The sequence below is a fragment of the Zonotrichia albicollis genome, chromosome 2 (genome assembly GCF_047830755.1).
Source record: "Zonotrichia albicollis isolate bZonAlb1 chromosome 2, bZonAlb1.hap1, whole genome shotgun sequence".
In the NCBI taxonomy this organism is placed as follows: Eukaryota; Metazoa; Chordata; class Aves; order Passeriformes; family Passerellidae; genus Zonotrichia; species Zonotrichia albicollis.
The window spans coordinates 15,439,492-15,452,021 of NC_133820.1; the positions used below are offsets into that span (position 1 = coordinate 15,439,492).

A 12,530-nucleotide genomic window follows, 5' to 3' on the forward strand; every position below is an offset into this window, starting at 1 on the left:
TCCTTCACTCCTTCACTCTCAGAATCATCACAACAAAGTTTCAAAATATGCAAAATGGATGATCATAAAAAAGATTAAAATGCTGTAAGGTTCTGGACAGAATTAATGTGATGTCCCAACAGTGCATCCTCTAAATAAATTTGGGACAATAATGACTCAGAGAGCTCTGTCATGTCCTGCTGATTTTAAAGACAAAATGGGCACAACTGCTCACAGGTGGGTGGATAACAGATCTCACTCAAAGACAATGCTCCAGTTTGCTGATCACTGAGAAAATCCTGAATATTAGAAATGAAAATGTTGTTATTACCTGTTGTATATAACCCCAAAGCTGCTTTGTGCTGGGAGCCTGAGTACTGTTCCCAAAATCATTCCCTCCAGGTCATAAAGTACCTGCAAATCTCTCTTACGTTGCTCCTGCCAACAGGGAACTTAAAAAGTTAAAACTAAGATTGTGAGAGCAAAGCAAGCCATGACATAGTCATTATGCATACAATTAATTGTTATCCTGTTGGCCAAAACTAGTTCTAAAAACCTTGTTTGGAGTATTACAAGTCATCCTGAAGCAGAGGCATTCAGAAGTTATTAATATTTTAACTCCTCCTGACCTTGGATCTTCTAGAGAAGCCACTGACCTAGTTTGGTCTGTTTCTTCAGCTACTCCAGGAAGTTTTGCAACTGAATAGAAAAAGAGAAAAAGCTCTTTCCAGATCTCAGGAGAGAGAAGAGAGAGGGTGTGGATCCTTTTCAGGGCTGATGGCCATCCACAAGCTGCATGACCCACCCCTACAGGACAAGAGTATGAAAAATCTTGAAAATATTGTACCCACAAACAAAAGGCAGAAATTTGAGTCAGTTCCTCAACACTTTTCTGTGGGAAACATTCCTTTGATTGTGTCTTCCTTATTATTAGTCATGAATTAGGATTTAGCATGCAATTATAAACAGAATTGAATCCTGGAAGAACCCATAAGTAGCATTCAAATTTCAAATCAAAAATTACAGTTATTCCTTGTCTACATCAAGTTTATTCCTTCAGTCTGACTTTTTGTTTCTCTATCTTCTGGACACTGGGATTATCGTGATTAAGTCTGCAATTCTGTGATTTCTTTTGAGTTGTTTTTGGCTTTTTTCCCTATGCTTTACACTTACTGGGAGGGGGGGAAGAATATTGGCATCTGCAAAGCGATTGACTGTGCAGCCTGATCATTTGCTAAGCATTATTAAAAGCTCCCTGAAATCACTCCAGTGCTTTGCCCTTTACAAGCCATCAGCCATCAATTCAGACCATCAAATGTGATTACCAGCAGTCCTCCTGAAGCTACTTCCAAGCCATTAGGCTGATCGAAAAGCTGTGTCTTTCTCTTCCTCCCAAGTGCATGTAAATCCACCAGACCTGTGTTTGTGGGGTGATTCATTACACTCCTGAATAGCATTTGTGGTGTTAAAACTCCAAGACGAGTCAGAATTCATGAAATTTTCAGATATGGTCCTTATTTAAGGGAACTTTTTCAGAAATAGGCTCACATGTTCCTCTCTCTTCTCTGTGCCTCCATCCATTATGCATTTAAAATGTTCTGCTGGTGTGTAAAGAGATTTAATGACAGTTGCCTGGAAAATACAATTAGAAAAGAATCAAACTTTTCTACCAAAATTTTTTTAACCATTCCACTTTTTTTTTTCCCTGCAAAAAATTTTTTTACTGAACATCCTTTTTTAAAGGACTATATTGTGGCTATTTTGCACTTCTCTCTGAGCAGGAGTGGATGAGATGACTCGTAGAGAACTCTTATCCATGGCCTAATGAAATTTCCTGTAGGAAAGTGGTAAAACCTTTATATTTGCCACAGATTGATTTTGGGAACTCGAGCTCAGCACAGGGATGGTTTTCTGCACAGAATTATAACTGAACTGAGGTGTTGTCTCTCCTTCCAGCCCAACCATCACTCTAAGAACACACAAAATCACAAGCACAAACATCCCACAGAGAAATATCAACAACTATTGAGCTGAAACAGTCAGCACTGGCCACCAGACATAAATGTGAAAAGCTCAACAACCTGCACTTCCTTAATTTCATCCTGAATGAAAAATGGAGGAAACTGAACATTTCATGAATATTCCAATAGAAATTCAGCTCTCAGGCATGTTACAATCTCCTCCTATTGTAAATTGAGCAAATTACTAACTTCTCATTTATTTATTTGTGTGGGGAATGTCTTTCATGTGGTTTCTCATTCTATAATTGGAACATAATGTGTCCAGATTATTTATCTTCACCTGATTGAGAAACCATAACAAATCCTCACAAAAGCAAGAGGTCCTGCAGCAACAAAAGCAGAAAAAAAGTCATTATAAATGCAAGACATCAAGATAGACAGGTAACTAGAAGATGCACCATTCCCTGCAAATAATTTATAACAAATCATTTATTTATCCAATTCCACCATTTTTTTTCTGCTCACAATGCATTAGCAAGATCCCGGAGTCCTAGAACTGACTTTTTACTTGAAATTATTCATGATTTTTCCCCTTTAAAGATAAAAAGATTTGTCTTCTCCTTTCTTTTCAAATGATTTTACAAGGCTTGAAAATTGCATACAGTTAAATAAGACAACTATTTTGGAGCTTTAGAAAACTGAAAACTATCTAGATCTTAATTTTGTGGCACAATTATGCTAAATTACTTGGTTTTTTAAAGATACTTTTCTAAGCAGGAGGCTTCAGTAATGCTAGGAGAGTAGTTAAGATTTATTTCACTCTGATTTTAAGCAAATCAGATGTCTAAGTATCACACAGATCTATGTCAGTCACATTACTCCTTGTCCTATGACTACAGCTCCTGGTGAAAAGTCTCTGTTGAAAGTTGAAACCCAGAGATTTTTTTCCCCCTGTTACAGACAACTTTTGCATTTGGTTTGCCCAGGGGCTTATCTTTTTTACTGAATTCCTTTCCTAATGAGAATGATCATTTTCTTCTGCAGGGAAACTTTCCCTTGCACAGTGGAATGGCTCTGAGGAACCCAACATGGGGAGCATGGACGTTTTCCTGAAAGGTGCATTTAAAACATGCAGGGATTGTTTAGGGAATTGTTTGGAAGGAGTGTGAAAATTTGGAATATTCCCAGGGAGGAGCCCCCAGAGCCCCTCTGGTCTCTGCTCAGGGCTGGCGCTGCCCAGGGCAGAAGTTGTACCTCCTGTGAGGGGAATTGCTGGGCTCAGGCCCTGCCCGTGGCTCTGGGGCCATTGCTGGGCCTGGAGCAGAGCCTGGGCCTGCTCTGAGCTCTGCACACAGGGACAGACACAGGGACAGCCACGGGGACAGACACAGGGACAGACACAGGGACAGCCAGGGATGTGGTTATTAATTGTTGCAGTGTTGTTGTGAGGGCCCCAGGATCTAGGTGAGAGATGAGAATTGACTCCAAGTTCTCAGAAGGCTGATTTATTATATTATGATATTATATTAAAAGAAAATGATATGCTAAAACTATAGTAAAGAAAGGAGACATCAGAAGGCTGGAAAAGAATGAATAATAAAAACTTGTGACTGCTCAGTGCCTCGACACAGCTGGACCATGACTGGTCATCGAGAAGGAACAATTCACATGAAACCAATCAAAGATGTTGGTACAAAAAAACATCTCCAGACCACATTCCACAGATATCAGATAGTTATTGCTTACATTTCATTTCTGAGGCCTCTCAGCTTCTCAGGAGAAAATTCTAGTGAAAGGATTTTCATAAAATATCACAGTGACACAAGGACAAACAGCCAGGGACAGACACAGGGACAGACACAGGGACAGACTCAGGGACAGCCACAGGGACAGACACAAGGACAGCCACAGGCCCAGGCAGGGACAGACACAGGGACAAACACAGGGAAAGACACAAGGACAGACACAGGGACGGACACAGGGACAGACCCAGGCCCAGGCAGGCCCAGGCAGGGCTGAGGCCCCTCTCTCTCCCTGGGCTCCTCTCCAGGCTGAGCAGCCCCAGCTCCCTCAGCCTTTCCTGGGCACGGAGCTGCTCCAGGCCCTTGCTCAGCTCCAGGAGCTCCTGGTCCTGCTGTGCTGAGGAGCCAGAGCTGGGCACAGCAGCCAGAGGTGCCCCCAGGGCTGGGCACAGGGGGAGGGTCAGCCCTGACCTGCTGGCAATGTCCATCCCGATGCACCCAAGTCCTGTTAGTGGCTTTGTTAGTGTCAGAGCCAAGTGACATTCCTGTAATTACAACACCTGAGTTAGGTGTACATGGATACAAATCCCCAAATTTAGTATTTGAGAACTCACTTATTTTAACCCAACCCTTCATGTGAGCAGCTGTCACAGCTGGACCATGTCATGGAGCACAGAACAGGCAACAGAGAGCCTGAAACAAAAAGGTTCCTCTGCTCTGAAGATTCTCCTGAAAGCTGTGCTATAAAAACTACAAGGGCCGAGGACCTTTAGCAAAAGCTTAATCAGCAGTTTCTTTTATGAAGTAGTGTTAAAATCTGTTGCAATATTAATGATTTTAGCTCCTCAACAATAGGATACCTTTAATCCTGCCTGTGGCATAAAATACTGCTTTTAACATTTTGACTTTCTGTCAGTATTAGAATTTTTTGTCATATTAAATGACAAAAAATTCATTATGTGTTGCAATATAAATTAAGGGCAAAACCCAGATAGATCAGCCACGTTGTTCACTCAGATAACAGACAGCATATTCAGAACTATTTCTCATATGATTTTGCATTTTTTAAGCTACATTTAGTGCTTCCCTTTTTCTACTACATTTACTAAGCTATGTATATTTTACAAATTATGTATTTGCCAAACTTAATGTCTTTTCCTCAGAAATGCTGCTCATAAAGAGAAAGTGCATAAAGCACATATTAAACTGACGTACGCCAGCAAAGGGAAAGAGAAGAGGAAAGCCAGCATGTATTCTAAATTTTTACAGCCCTCCATAATTTTTCACTTATTTTTTACCAAGACAGTTTAGGTTTTAAAAAAATTAACTATTGCTACAACACTTAAAACACCTAAGGATCACATTTTTAGAACTGGTACCCCAAAAAGACTTATTTTTGTGTCATAGAAGGACTGTCAGGTAGGACAACTGTGCTAAAGATTCCATCCTGAAAAAAAGTATTAAAGGCATGCAGCAGGAATTGCTTTTACCTCCTTCTACCCAAAAGTATTTTACATTCAAAGTCAACCAGGGCTGAAAATCTCAGAAAAAAATCCACAATCTTAGCATTGCAAATAATTAAGCAGGAATACATAAGAAATGGGGTGGTGTGTGAATTTCAGAAGCCTAATATTTTAATTAGAGAAGGTTCAATTTTTCATACAAATATTTCTGAGGCCATTGCACTGGTGGGAAAACTGAAGCATTACCATGATAGAACTAGACAATCCATTTAGTTGTTGGGACTGAAAAGAAACTGATTGATTTATTGATTACTATCTTTTGCAAAAGGATCAAGCCACTATTTATACTATTTTATACCTTGCTATGCTGTATTTCCACACATAAAAGAATGTATAAACAATTATTTGCTATTTCAGTGCCTAACAGCTGAACTGGTCCTCCTGCTTTAAAATCAAAGTTTTAGAACCAAAGGCTGAAGCATTTTGCTTACAATGGTCCTAAACTTGAAATACACCCTTATAAGCTGCATGTTTCATATTTGAGGGACTTCAGAGGTGATTTCAGAGCTGGTTTCAGAGCTGGATTGAAACACAAACCAACTAAATGACTTCAAGACTACCAGTCCACAAACACTTATAAGTATTACCTATAAATTTGAAAATCTGGACTTCCACTACCTTTGAACTTGTAGTTGTGCAATTTTACTGAGCCTGGAGATGAGGTTTTGCTGAGTGGTGAAGGATTTTAAATTAGACTCAGCACATGTGAACACAGTGGGTGGTTGGCTTGTGCACAAGAACACAATTGTGAGATGCCCCAAGCACAGGAACAGAAAGGTCTGGATTATTTAGAGTGATGCAATGGTGTGGGCAGGAAGGAACCTTAAAGATCACCCAGTGCCACCCCTGCCATGGCAGGGACACCTCCCACTGTCCCAGGCTGCACCAAGCTCCAATGTCCAACCTGGCCTTGGGCACTGCCAGGGATCCAGGGGTGGAATTCCATCCCAGCCCTGCCCACCCTGCCAGGGAACAATTCCTCATTGCCAAGATCCCACCCAGCCCTGCCCTCTGGCACTGCGAGCCATTCCCTGTGTGCTGTCCCTGCATCCCCTGGCAATTGTCTCTCTCCAGCTTTCCTGGGGCTCCTCCAGGCCCTGCAAGGCCACCCTGAGCTCAGCCCAAAGCTTCTCCTGTGCAGGTGAGCAATGCCAGCTGTGCCAGCCTTTCCTGCCAGCAGAGCTGCTCCATCCTCTGCCCATCCTGGAGCCTCCTCTGGGCTCTGCAGCAGCTCCAGCTCCTCCCTGGCTGGGGCAGCTCTGCAGGTGGGAAATCTCCTGAGCAGGGCACAGGGACAGAATCACCTCCTACACTCCAGTTTAGACAAATAATAAATATTTTTGTTGATGTATTTGTGTGTTTATTTGTTTTCTGCATTAGTTAATCTCCTCTTTTCTCCAGCAACAAGGAGAATTTTTATGATTCACTTATTTTAAACAGAACCTTTCACTGTGCTCTAAGATACACCCCAGACAGGGTTCCTCTACTATTTACACTGAGTATGTAAAACTTCAGAGCTTCTCTCTCACTCAACACATTTATGCACAATTCCAGGTTCATTTCCATGATGAAAGCAGGTCCTCTCAGCATGTACAAGCCTGCACGAAGCTGCATCTACATCAGTGCAGCACTTGGCAATCCCTGCACCTCCTTCATAATTCCAGCTGACATAACCAGTGTCCCTAGGTTGATGTATCTCTCATTAATGAGGCATTAGTTCTGTATCAGGTAGCAATTTTGGAATAGTCTATTTCCAATGAGTTATGAATATGACTTGATTATTACCATTTGACCTGCTCTTGTGTTGAGATGATTTGTGGCTGTGTTTTCCCAGAGGACCCACCAAATGTCATTGCCTTGAAAAACCACCAGTTATGTTCCAGTAATTAAATGGAGATTAAAAAAAATTGCATGGTAACCCTGGAATCTGTGCTTGGTATTCACAACCTGGAATATTTGTACACTTCCTTACAAGAGAATTTCCTTAATGTGAATGAAAATGAGCCACATAAAAATTCTGCAAGTGTTGACCCAATATAAAATACAGCTGCTTTTGCCTCCCAGACATTTGGAAAAATCAAGTTCTCTGCCTTACTCAATTTACACATAGCAGTTAAAAAATAAAGCAATCAGCAGGCATAGTCAACATGGGCTCACAAAGTCTCTTCCATTCTCAGTCTAGGAAAAGACCTAATCCCAATGTAAATTAAAACATCAACAACAAGAAGAAAACAAAACAAAACAAAACACCAAAAACAACAAAAAAAAAAACCCCAAAAAACCACAACCAAACAAAAAACCAACCAACAAACAAACAATATCACCTTTTAACCTTTACATGGGAATCAGACACAGATAATTTACTTCTATGAGACCAACGAAAGAAACATTTTCCAACTGTCCCAAACTATAACTTGGCTAAAAGGCCTCTGACAAAAGTTAAAATAAGTAAAAATAGATTTATGTACACCCTGGGAACGAATTGTGCTGGCATCTCCCACTTCTTGCTAGCTGGCACATAAAGTAGTTGCCATAATTTTAAATATTTGCTCCGCTTTTTCTGATGATGAGGGGAATGGATTTTTTACTCTTTGTTTATTATACAATAACAAAACTATTATTATCCTTTAAGTAGCTATTCAGAGTTATATAGGCTTGAAAAACCCAGAAGTCTTGAATTATGTGGTCAATTAATGAGATGACCAAGAAATAATACAAGTCTTGAATTTTTTGTATAATGCCAAGGTGCAAAATCATACTTGCACATACATTGTCATGTACCATCTGTTAAAGAGAAGTCATTCTCCTTTTAAAAATGATGACAGAAATGAAGGACACCTTGATTTAAAATTCTCTTTGCCCTGTGGCTTGCTGTGCCACTTGTCACACTATTTTTCAGAGTAATCTTTTTTCAAAAGAGTGTGAGAGCTTGAGTGCTGACTCGGATGCTACTGAACTTCCCTTTCCAGCCAGTTTGATTATTTCACAACAAAAGACCATCCTTCAATGCACTGCTCCGTTTATCCTCAAGAAGAAGGCCATCAAATCAAAAGCTGGCACCCCAACCTCAGGAAAAATCAAGCACACCTATAAGCTAGAAAGAAACAATTTCATCAGACACCACCAGGCAGAGCAGGAAAACCATAAAGCCAATTCAAATTCAAACATCTTCTGGGGCAAAGCACATTTTATTCAATTTGTTTGAGACAAGAAGGTCCTGATCACAGAACCACAGAATAGAAATACAGAATCACTGAGGCTGGAAAAGATGTCCAAAACCATTGAGTCCAAGCTGTGCCTGGTCCCCACCTTGTCCCCAGCCCAGGGCACTCAGTGCCATCTCCAGGGGACACCTGCAGGGATGGGCACTGCAAAGCTCCCTGTGCAGCCCCTGCCAAGGCCTGAGCTCCCTTTCCATGGGCAAATTGCTGCTGCTGTCCCAGCTGAGCCTGCCCTGGCCCAGCCTGAGGACGCTCCCTCTGCTCCTGTCCCTGTTCCCTGGGAGCAGAGCCCGACCCCCCCCCGGCTGTGCCCTCCTGGCAGGGCCTTGTGCAGAGCCACGAGGGCCCCTGAGCCTCCTTTGCTCCAGCCTCAGCCCCTTCCAGCTCCCTCAGCCACTCCTCACATTTCTGACTCTCCAGTAAGAGACTGGAGCTGCTCAATGCCCTGAAGATCATCATCTTCACTGCACAAGACTTCCCAGACTGGAAGAGCTCTGTGTGTTTTTCTGAGCTGTGGAGGAAAACAATACACCCAAAACCAGCCTGCAGGTCAGTGGCAGAGAATGCTTTGCATCCTCCTCATTTCCAGTCTAATTTCCTCCTCCCTAGATGATTTTCTGTAATTATTTCTCTGCACTCGTACAAAGTCTCATTAAACCTGAAATATCAAGCAGCGCAATAAGAAGATAACTGCAGCCATGTGCTCTCCAAAGGACACAGCCAGCCTAACCTGAAGTTAGGCTACTTTCCATTAACAAACAGACATTTTTTCTCTCTTTTTTTCGTTTATTTTTATGGGTTTTGTAGCAAGGGCTGTGCAGTTCTACACACATGTGACAGTGTTCACAGGGGTCTTAGGTTGAGGGAAGAGACGAGGATCTGACTCCATGTTTCAGAAGGCTGGATTTATTATTTTATGATATATATTACATTAAAACTATACTAAAAGAATAGAAGAAAAGGTTTCATCACAAGGCTAGCTAAGAATAGAAAAGCAAAGAATGATAACAAAGCCGAGCTGGCTTGGCTCTCTGTCTGAGCCAGCTGACTGTGATTGGCCATTAATTAGAAACAACCACATGAAACCAATCACAGATGCACCTGTTGCATTCCACAGCAGCAGATAATCAATGTTTACATTTTGTTCCTGAGGCCTTTCAGCTTCTCAGGAGGAAAAATCCTAAGGAAAGGATTTTTCATAAAAGATGTCTGCAACAATACACATTGAACAGCTTTGCTTTACGTGCTCTGAAGGTCTCGAATTCTTTCACATCTATTAAAATAAGGAAACCAGATGCAGCTTCCTCCGCATCACATAAACTATCCCTGAATGAAACAAAACACCACTGCCTTGGGATAGGTAGTGTGCCCTGGGGGCAGCCAGGAGCATCACCAAAAGTCCAGAAAGAGGGAAAGTGATAAGCTCGGGCATGAGACGAGGCAATGAGTAAGGAGCGCTGTCATTTAATAAGGTCTGTTCTCAGTAATTACAGCGACACAATTTGATCAGCAAGAACTAAGTATCTTCATCTGAAAGGGATCAGATGAAATTAGTGCTGATGTAATAAGTACCATTTGTCACTATTAGGGAGAGAGGTGTTGACAGGTCCCTGCCGTTGCTGTGGCAACGCGGCAGCGCTGTTCCTGCTCCGACTCCAGCAGTGGCACAAGTCTGGGAGGCAGAGGATGCTCTGCTGGGATAACCCAGTTACCCCCTTCCCCAGCTGGCTCAGGCAGGATCACCTATTCCTAATGATGCTGGGATTCCTGGGGCTCCATTTGGGGCTCAGATTCCTCAGCCTCAAGCTATGAGGAAGCCCTGAGGGAGCTGGGGGTGCTGAGCCTGGAGAAAAGGAGACTCAGGGCTGCCCCCATCACTCTGCACAGCTCCTCAAAGGTGCCTGTGCTCACCTGGGGCTGGGCTCTGTCTGCAGCAGCACTGACACACCCAGAGCACACAGCCTCGAGCTGCACCAAGGGAAATACAGGTTGGACAGCAGGGAAAAGGTTTTTGCAGCAAGGGTGAGAAAGTTCTGGAATGGCTGCCCGGGGAGGTGGTGGAGTCCCCATCCCTGGGTGTGTTTAACAGAGCCTGGATGTGGCACTGGGGGCCAGGGTTCAGTTGAGCTGTTGGGGCTGGGTTGGACTCGATGGTCTTGAAGGTCTCTTCCAACCCAGTGATTCTGTGAATTTTGAGAATTCTGCCTCAGTTTCCCTTCTACCACCAACCCAGAGCATCCTTGGGGACATTCTCCCTGGATCATTCCACCTTGCTGCCAGTCTCTTGCAGCCAGCTCTCACACAGACCCCTGGCAGGAGTGAAATTCCTGCATTTTCTGGTTATTTTGACAGCATCCCCTCACACCTGCTGGGTGATTTTCTCCCACAAAGCCTTAATGTAAGATTTAGAAACACCAAGGGCTTTGTGTTGGCCAAACTCGAGCTGAAAGGTGTCCTTTCCACCAGGCAGCCCCATAAAGGAAATTTTCATTGCAGGCAGAAGCTGAGCTCTCTCTGACACTGGAAGTCCAGCAGTGAGGTTATTCACAGGCAGATTACATATTGTTACAATATTTTCCACTGATGCATTCCATGATGTGAAATAAAAAGGGAATTTTTGCTGCCAGCGGGTAAAATTCTAAGAGTGAAATACCACGTGAAAAGGAAAAAAGAGAGATTCTCATGATCAGATACTCATAATCAATGCACATAGCCAAAACACAATCTTAATTACTATCAGTGGGTGGAAGTTTCCTGAATGTTAAATTACCTGCAGCAATTATGAACTACTGAGTAACCTGTTTACAGCTTCCTGAAATTATCATCACATAATTTGGCAATCTGCCATATTTTATTTCATTAAAAATTTAATGTACCGTAACATAATAGCCATAATAAAGCTGTCAAGATCCACTCACTGCTATTTACTTGGATATCATCTGTTTATTAGCTCTCAAAACCAAAAGCCAAACAGAAAGGAAAACTGAAAACTCACAGATCACACAACAAAAGGAGAATATGAAGGGTTCTCTCTTTCTGCTGTACAGCCCTATTTCTCTTACAGTCAAAACCATGCCCACACAATACCTAATAATCTGTTTTTGAAGACCTTAACTGCTTGCTAAAGTGTGATGCACATAGATGGGACAAAACATAATTTGCCAGAACCCAGCAATAATTTGTCAGTATTTTACACTACAGCTAGCATTAGCAACACCAATAAAACCCTCATGATTTTCAAGTTGTCATCTAGAAGAAGTGCTTCCTCTGCCAGGATATCTTTAAAATTAAACACTGAAGCATTTGAGAAAACTGCAGTAGCTGGAACTGATGCAAAAAATCAAGAAGTCAGTGACAGTCACAAAATGCAAAGCTGTTGGATGAGGAGTTAATCCCTTCAATTTGGGCCCAACAGCTTCAGCCAGAATGAGGAGAGCTCATGGCTGTGCTCTGGCCAGGCTCTGCTGTCACTGAGGTTTCATGGGTCACAGGGAGTGCAGGTTTGGAAACACAAGTATTTTTGAGCCATGGAGAAACCCAGCAGCTCCACTCACAGCCCAGGTGTTGATTTCCTTCCCCAGCTCCTTCCTCATTTCCTATCATGCACCACACCTGCTGAGAGTTTGAAGAGATGAATTGCTAAGAGATGCAGCTTTGGGAAGAAATAAAGGGGCATTGCTACCTTCAGGTGCAGGTGGGACAACAGTGACAACAACAGTTTCACAGGTGAGTAGCAAGGGAACAGCACTAACAGAGCTGAGGTACTCCAAAAAACCCCACACTCAGTGAATTTGCACTAATTTCGACCATGTTAATGACAATCACTAAAGTAGTTTAACCTACTATCTATCTAACCTACTACATCTATGTTAAAAATAGACTTACTATTTTTTTTTTTTTTTTATTTTATTTTTTTTTTTAGACTTACTATGTTAAAAATAGACTTACTGAGTAGCACATTGGTTGGCATATTTTGCCCACTTGTTTGTTTCTTTGTTTTTTTTTTCTGGCTTATAAATCAAGAAAACAGATAAAATTCCATTAAGTTTCTGTGCATCACTAAGATACTAAAATTGCAATGACAGAGCATTTTATTTGCAAAAC

The 12,530-nt window shown here is 42.1% G+C and overlaps 1 protein-coding gene across 3 annotated transcripts in view; it reads right to left on the reverse strand.

Annotated features, from left to right (window-relative positions):
* Nucleotides 1-12,530, reverse strand: part of DSCAM (DS cell adhesion molecule) — a 487,286-nt gene that overhangs the window by 240,843 nt on the left and 233,913 nt on the right. The gene's annotated exons all lie outside the window — the stretch shown is intronic.